The sequence below is a fragment of the Jaculus jaculus genome, chromosome 5 (assembly GCF_020740685.1).
Source record: "Jaculus jaculus isolate mJacJac1 chromosome 5, mJacJac1.mat.Y.cur, whole genome shotgun sequence".
Classification (NCBI taxonomy): domain Eukaryota; kingdom Metazoa; phylum Chordata; class Mammalia; order Rodentia; family Dipodidae; genus Jaculus; species Jaculus jaculus.
The window spans coordinates 173,751,388-173,757,920 of NC_059106.1; positions in this window are offsets into that span (position 1 = coordinate 173,751,388).

Consider the following 6,533-nt stretch of genomic DNA (forward strand, 5'->3'; position numbering starts at 1 on the left):
GAGGGAAATGATAGTACCAAAAGGTGATGTGTCCCTACAAAGTTTCTACTTAATAAAATTTAAAAAAAAAAAAAGATGTGCTAAAGGACCTAGGAGAGTTTGTTTGTTGTGAGCAGTGAAGGGCCGGGCATTGATCAGCTTAGCCCGGGGAGAAAAACAAGAGGCGGCAGATGGACCATCTTACACATTTTGGACTTACCCTAGGCAAAACAGGAAGTCCTTAATTTTGTAAACAGGACCTTATTTTGAAAAATGGGATTAATTTACATTTCTCTTTTGGATTCTGTTCATGTGGCTTCTTCCTGGCCAGATCAAGCACCCACTTGTCTGAGGAGTAGAATTAGGATTATCAAAGAAAAAAAAAAACATACAGAGACAGAGATAATATTTAGCTTCTAATATCCTAAATGAGATATTTTTCAGCCAGACAATTACATGGAAAGGAAGCGTGTTGTGGGTGGCTTTAAGCCCCTCTTAAGATGGAAAGAGGCCGACTTGACGGTGGCTTGACCCAAAGAAATGAACAGAGGAAAAGCCCTGATCTTTCATTCCAGAGGGTGCTGGGAGGTGGCCAGAGAGGAAGCACGGGAGGAAGTCAGAGGCGCATCCTTACTGTCCACCTTCTCGTTAGCGCCCAGCCATCCGAAGCGCACTAGGTGAGCACGCGTGGTTTCGTGGTTTGGTGTCACCGGGTCAGGAGAGAGGGTTTTAATTTAACCTTCTCAAGCCACCCTGGGTTTCCCCACGTGGTGCACAGTGATGTCGACACTAGATCTCCAGCTGTGGCTTTTACATGAGAAATTGAGGAGAGCAGATAAGCTGAAAGCCTGCCAAGCCTCACAGGACAATGTACTGAAGGATTTAAAAAAATAAAGAGGCAATGACTCTGGCCTGCCATAGTCTTTTTCCTTTTGCGTGTGTGTGTGTGTGTGTGTGTGTGTGTGTGCGCGCGCACAGGTGGGGAGCCCAGAGGACACTTTAGGCATGATCCTCAAGGGAGCTATCCGTCTCTTTCTGAAACAGAGTCTGTAATTGCCCTGGAGCTCACCCATTAGGCTAGACTGGTGCAGGGAGCTCCAGGGCTCCTCCTGTCTCCACCCCTCAACACAGGGCTGACAGGCACGCATTGCCATATTTAGCATTTTATTTAGGAACTGGGGTTCATACTTAGGTCCTCATGCTTGCCAGTCCAGCACTTTCACGCACTGAGCTGTCTCCCCAGCCACAGCCTGCTGCAATCTCAATAACTAAAGCTGAAAATAGCCCTTGAGCCCAGAAGCCACAGCAACAGGAGGCAGACGGCAAGCCCTTGAACCCCTGGAAAGCCGTTCACTAATACCAGCTTTACATGGGGCACAGTGAGCCAGGAAGAATTTCCCAGCAGGAAAGCCCCAGAGACACAGACAATTTTAGGGATCAAAACAGGGTGCTCCCTTCAACCTCAGACTCCAGATGACCAAGGCTTCTATGGTCAGGTTCTGGGAACTTAGGTTTTGTGTTAAAGATAACTGTGCCTAACCCTAACTGATAGCCCTCCCCAGCAGGCTTTGAGTAACAGCCTCACACAGGCAATTAAAGATCTTGGAACTTGAAGTCCCAGGAAATAGACCATAAGCCACCATAATGATTTTGTGCCTGGACTGCAGAGTAAGGACTGGAACTGACTGTGCTGTATAGATCAGAAATGACAAGGAAGGAAAGGTCTCAGTACACCTGGATAGAATAGAGAAACCCCTCACAAAACAGAGCAGACATTGGGACTGAGGGGATGACAGGAGTCAGGGAGGGAGAGAGAAGCCAGGGAGAGGCTCATGCTGCAGGAGGAGATGGAGGCGACCAGCTGTGTAGTGGTCAAGGGCGAGGGAGGCAAGACATGTCTGGAGGATTTCATTGCAAGGAAGTCACAAGTGTGGGAGCAGTGGAGGTGGAAGTCAGACTCGTGTGGGTGAGAAAAGAGTGGGAAGTGAGGAAGTGGACACAATACACGAAGAAAACTCTTTCAGGGGTTGATGGTGAAGCTGAAAGGAGAGGCGGAGAGAGGAAGGGCTTTTGTCATTTCTAAGAAGGGTGAGGTGATCTTGTTTACTGAAGGTGGGAAGGGGGCCTTAGAGGGGTAGAGGTCAAAGTCAGAGTCCAAACAGCAAACTCGCTGAAGAGGCTCTCTGAGAATAGTATGGGTGGCCTCAGAGCCGGTGGGACAATGGGGATGAAGAGAAGCTAGCAGATTCGTCAACTCCGTGATGGGAAGTTGAAGAGATCCCCGGTGATGGCCTCCATATTCTGTGAAGTGGGGGATGACATCACCAGTGAATGGTGAGGGCTGGGCACAGTTTGAGAAGAGAGAAGGCAGTCTTGCAGGGAATGAGGAGAGACTTGAGCATGAAAGGACCAAGGATAGGACCAAGGCCATCTGGGAAGGAGTTGATGGTGACCGTGAAGTTTGAGGTCATTGTCTCCAGAAGGCAATTCCTCATCTGGGCTTCCACCTGCCTTTGTTCTGCCGGGATCCATGGGACACAGCAACTTCAGCAGCCTCTCAAATGAGCATGCCCAAGTCCAAGCCTAGGTCCTGAGCCTCCCAGTTACTGTGTCTGGAGCCAGGGTCGTGGAACTTGGGGTCCCCAGGAACACCTTCTCGCCACTCAACTCCACGGACAGCTCTCTCTCTGGGCTGTGCGAGGGCCTCCCCTTGGCCGCCTTCCTCCCACCTTGCCTTCATGCCTGCTCAGTAGTCTTCTAGGGTGCCTGAAGCTGGGCCATCATCCCACCTCCTAGTTAGCTGGTCCCTTGGCAATTTTCAATACCTAGAAATTAAGTCTTATTTACACTTAATTTTGGGGTCTCAGCTTAAATCCCGCTGGTTCTGAGAAGCACCCTTGCCCCAAATTCAGAAAAATCCCAGTGGCACCTGTAATCATGACAACACCGTATAAATTTCTTGTCCTGTCATGGCCCACACTCCCCCATGATGGCTGAGGTAGGGGGTGGGGACCAGGGCTTCCTCATTTCCTCTGCCTCCCTGGTGCTAAGAACAGTACAATTAGATGATACAGTACAGAAGCCTGTTATTCAAAGCCCTGAGGATCACAGCTTAAATTTTCATCACCCCTCAAATTAGCATCTGCTCCGGACATTCAGGACTTCTCCCAGCTGCCACAGTCACCCAGGCCTTCCTCCTTGCTGGCTTGTCCAACCTCCATCCGCTGGGCACGCTTGTTCTCCACTCCATCTCCCTGCACTCTTCCACTTACCCTTTCCTCCTCCATGGGGTCTTCTCTGAACTCTCCCCACCTGTCACAGACCAGATGGCATGATATCTGTCCCACTCCAGTCACATGTAACTTCCTTGAGAACAGTTTCTTGTTCGTAGTTTATCTCCCTTCCCACAGAAAACATCTTACTGTGAAGCAAAGAGAAACCTCATATAATATTTGCATAGTGTCTGGTCAAGGATGTGTCCTAAAGTCTACCTTCTGTGGTATCACGCGCTTAGTAGGGACAAAAGAATACTTTTGAGAGAATTTTCTCTTTTATACCTGCCTGAGTGGAAGGATGATGACCATGTCTGCACACTCATGCTGTTCATAGCTGACATGAAAGGGTGTCTGTTTCCACCAGTGAACAAAGTCTGTCTTTTTGCAGTTGTTCCATCTTTATTTGTGAGACGAATATGCGTCGGGTGTGCTGGATGAGGGCGCTGGCTGTGTCGCCAGCGTGCCAGACCTCCGCTGTGTGAGGGGCCAAGGAATTTCTCCTGGAGCTGACGTTTTCCAACACGTTCAGCAACATTTGTCTCTTGGGCCTGCTGAATAAGACCATGTATGGGAAGTGCAAAGATACCACTAGCAGCTATTATTTTCCATGTTAATGTTTCATGGTTGGTGGTGGGTCTTTTTTTTTTTTTCAGTTCAGAAGAAGGAATCACTGGAATTCTCAGAAATACTACCTACGTATGAATCTTGCAGACAGAAAGTAGATTGATTGGAGGTTGCCAGGGGAAGAGGAAGAGGTGGGACTGCTTAATGCACAACGTTTCCTTTTGTGGTGATGAGAATGTTCTGGAACAAGATAAAGGTGGTGGCTGCCCAGTACTGTAGAGGTACAAATGCATGGGGCTGCTCACTTAATAATGGCAAGTCTTATGCCTGGTGAATTGAAACTCAGTGCAAAATACATAGCGCCTGAATAGTACATTCCAAGCGGACAAGGCTGGCCTGCACTCGAGGAGCGCACCCGGCTCACAGCCCACAGTGGCCTGCACGGCTGTGCCTGAAGAGGTGACGCAGGGCCGGGTCTTCACGGTGCCCTTGCAGATGCTCAGCTGAACACCATCACAAGCTGCCACCGATTCGTGGATGAACTGTGGGTTGTTCCCTCCTTTGACTTTCATGAGACACTTTTTAGGGTGCTTAGTTTCATTAAGGACCTTTTAGTTCCAAAGTTGGAGCCTAAAGCAGATTTATTTTAATTGTATTCTTGCCCTTTAAAATGAGTGGAACTTTCCAGAGACAACTCACAGACTATAGTAGGCTTCGTGTAGCATCTGTCCACTAGGGCCCTGCGGGAGGAGAAGGAAGATACTGCCCAACAGGCAGAGTCACTGCACACAGTTTCCAGACTCGCTCAGTCATAAAGAGTGCTGAGTGGACTACTAATAGCCCACAGCTTCTTGGGACGTGTCCCTTCTGTCAACTCATTAAGAAGGAAGAGAAGTTTTACCAGCAAAGGCGAGGCTGATGCAGGAGCTGCATCCGGGCCAGCAGCCCTCTTCCATGCTGGGGCTTTCCATGTGCGGCCTTGTGCCTCGTGGGGCTGGGCTGTCCATAGACAAGTATCCCATCCACCCACTAAACACATACAGCCAAATGGAAAATCACATCCTTCATTTCACACATCGTGCTGGAGCCCAGCACTCAATGGCTGTTCTGTAATCAGGTTGTTCCAGTTCAACTCTGTAACTGAGGTCCATGGGATTTAACAACTTGTGTTTTCTCCTCATTTAAGCACTTCCTACCTTTTCAGAGGCCTTCACATACATGGGGTCATGGCTCAGTATTGGAAACTACTCCAGACATTCCTTTCTTCTTATCCAGCGTGGGGGTGGGGGGGTCTAAGGATCAAAGAGCCTGGAAATGAAGCTGTGCTCATCTGGGGGCTCCTGTTCCAGGTGTTGTGCCTGGACTTCCTCTTTTCCAAGGAACTGAGAATTCAGCTGAACCATGAAATGTTCTAATGTTGTCAGAGTCTAATGTTGAAGGTCTGTGTTGGAAATGGAATCTGCAGAGTTTATGGTCAACTCACTGCATAAGGGCACAGGACTTGTGGAACTGGTCTGGACCAATTCAACCCAAAGCCCCCATTCCCTAACAGACCATATGAGATTTGAGGATCCAGTGGGGGCCTCACCTTGTTTCTTTCTTCATGAAATACTGTCTGGATGCCAAGTCATTTACAGCTGCACAAGGGAGCTTCTGACTCCATCTAATAGCACCTCCCAATCTTAAACTAACTGCTACATGGGTAAAGAGGTGGAAGCTTAAAAATGTTGATTTGGGGCTGGGTATGGGGGTGCACTTCTTTAATCCCAGCACCCAGAGCCAGGGGTAGGAGAATCACTGAGGTTGAGGGCAGCCTGGGACTACAGAGTGAGTTCCAGGTCAGCCTGGGCTACAGCGAGACCCTACCTCAAAAAACCAACCAACCAGCCAAAATATCGATTCTGAAGCACTGGAAGACAGAGAATGTATGGAGGTGCCCACACGCCTCTCTTAGGTCAGCATCATCCCCACAGCCTAGAGCAGCCGAGGCGAACGTCCTGGGCAGCCCCTCCCTGACACTGACCTCACAAGGAAGCATCAGCTGCTCAGGGAGGTGGGGGTTCCACGAACACGCCCCAGGCACTGCCTGTCGCCTCACCCCCCCAGACAGAAGTCCTGATGAGGCCCAATAGGAAGCCCTCCATTCCCCCCACACCACAGAGCAAACCGAGGAGATCAGAGATGGAACTGTCCCTTCATCACCCTCCTAACGGGTGCTCCTCTGCTACTGCCTGCTCCTTCACAGACAGGGGCACACTTCCTGCACCCCCACAGCTCGATGACAAGTGGAACAAGCCTGGGGTTCAAGGCTCCTCTGGCTCCCAGTCCTGTGCTTGAGAGTCGTCCAGCGAGTGAGGCCTGTCTGAGGAGTGCCAGAGCAAGTGCTGGAGCTGGTTCTCAGCCAATTGCCATGCATTAAGGACATTTACCTAATTCTAGGTGAGCTTCCCCCATTCCCAGGAGGAAGGAATACCCTAGAAGATGTAGATTGGCTCCCTAGACTACAGCAGGTCTGGGCTGCCACTGCTGTGTTCCACACCTAACCACCTGTGGCTTTCCAACAAGGACCCCATGTATTTTCATGCCACCGTTGTTTCCTCAGCCCTTCCTCACACTTGAGCTGCCTGACCATGACTACCTGAAAACTACACTTAATTGGGTGTTTACTGCTTAGTTTCTGGGTGTCCAAAGAGTCAACCTGTTCAAACAAAATAC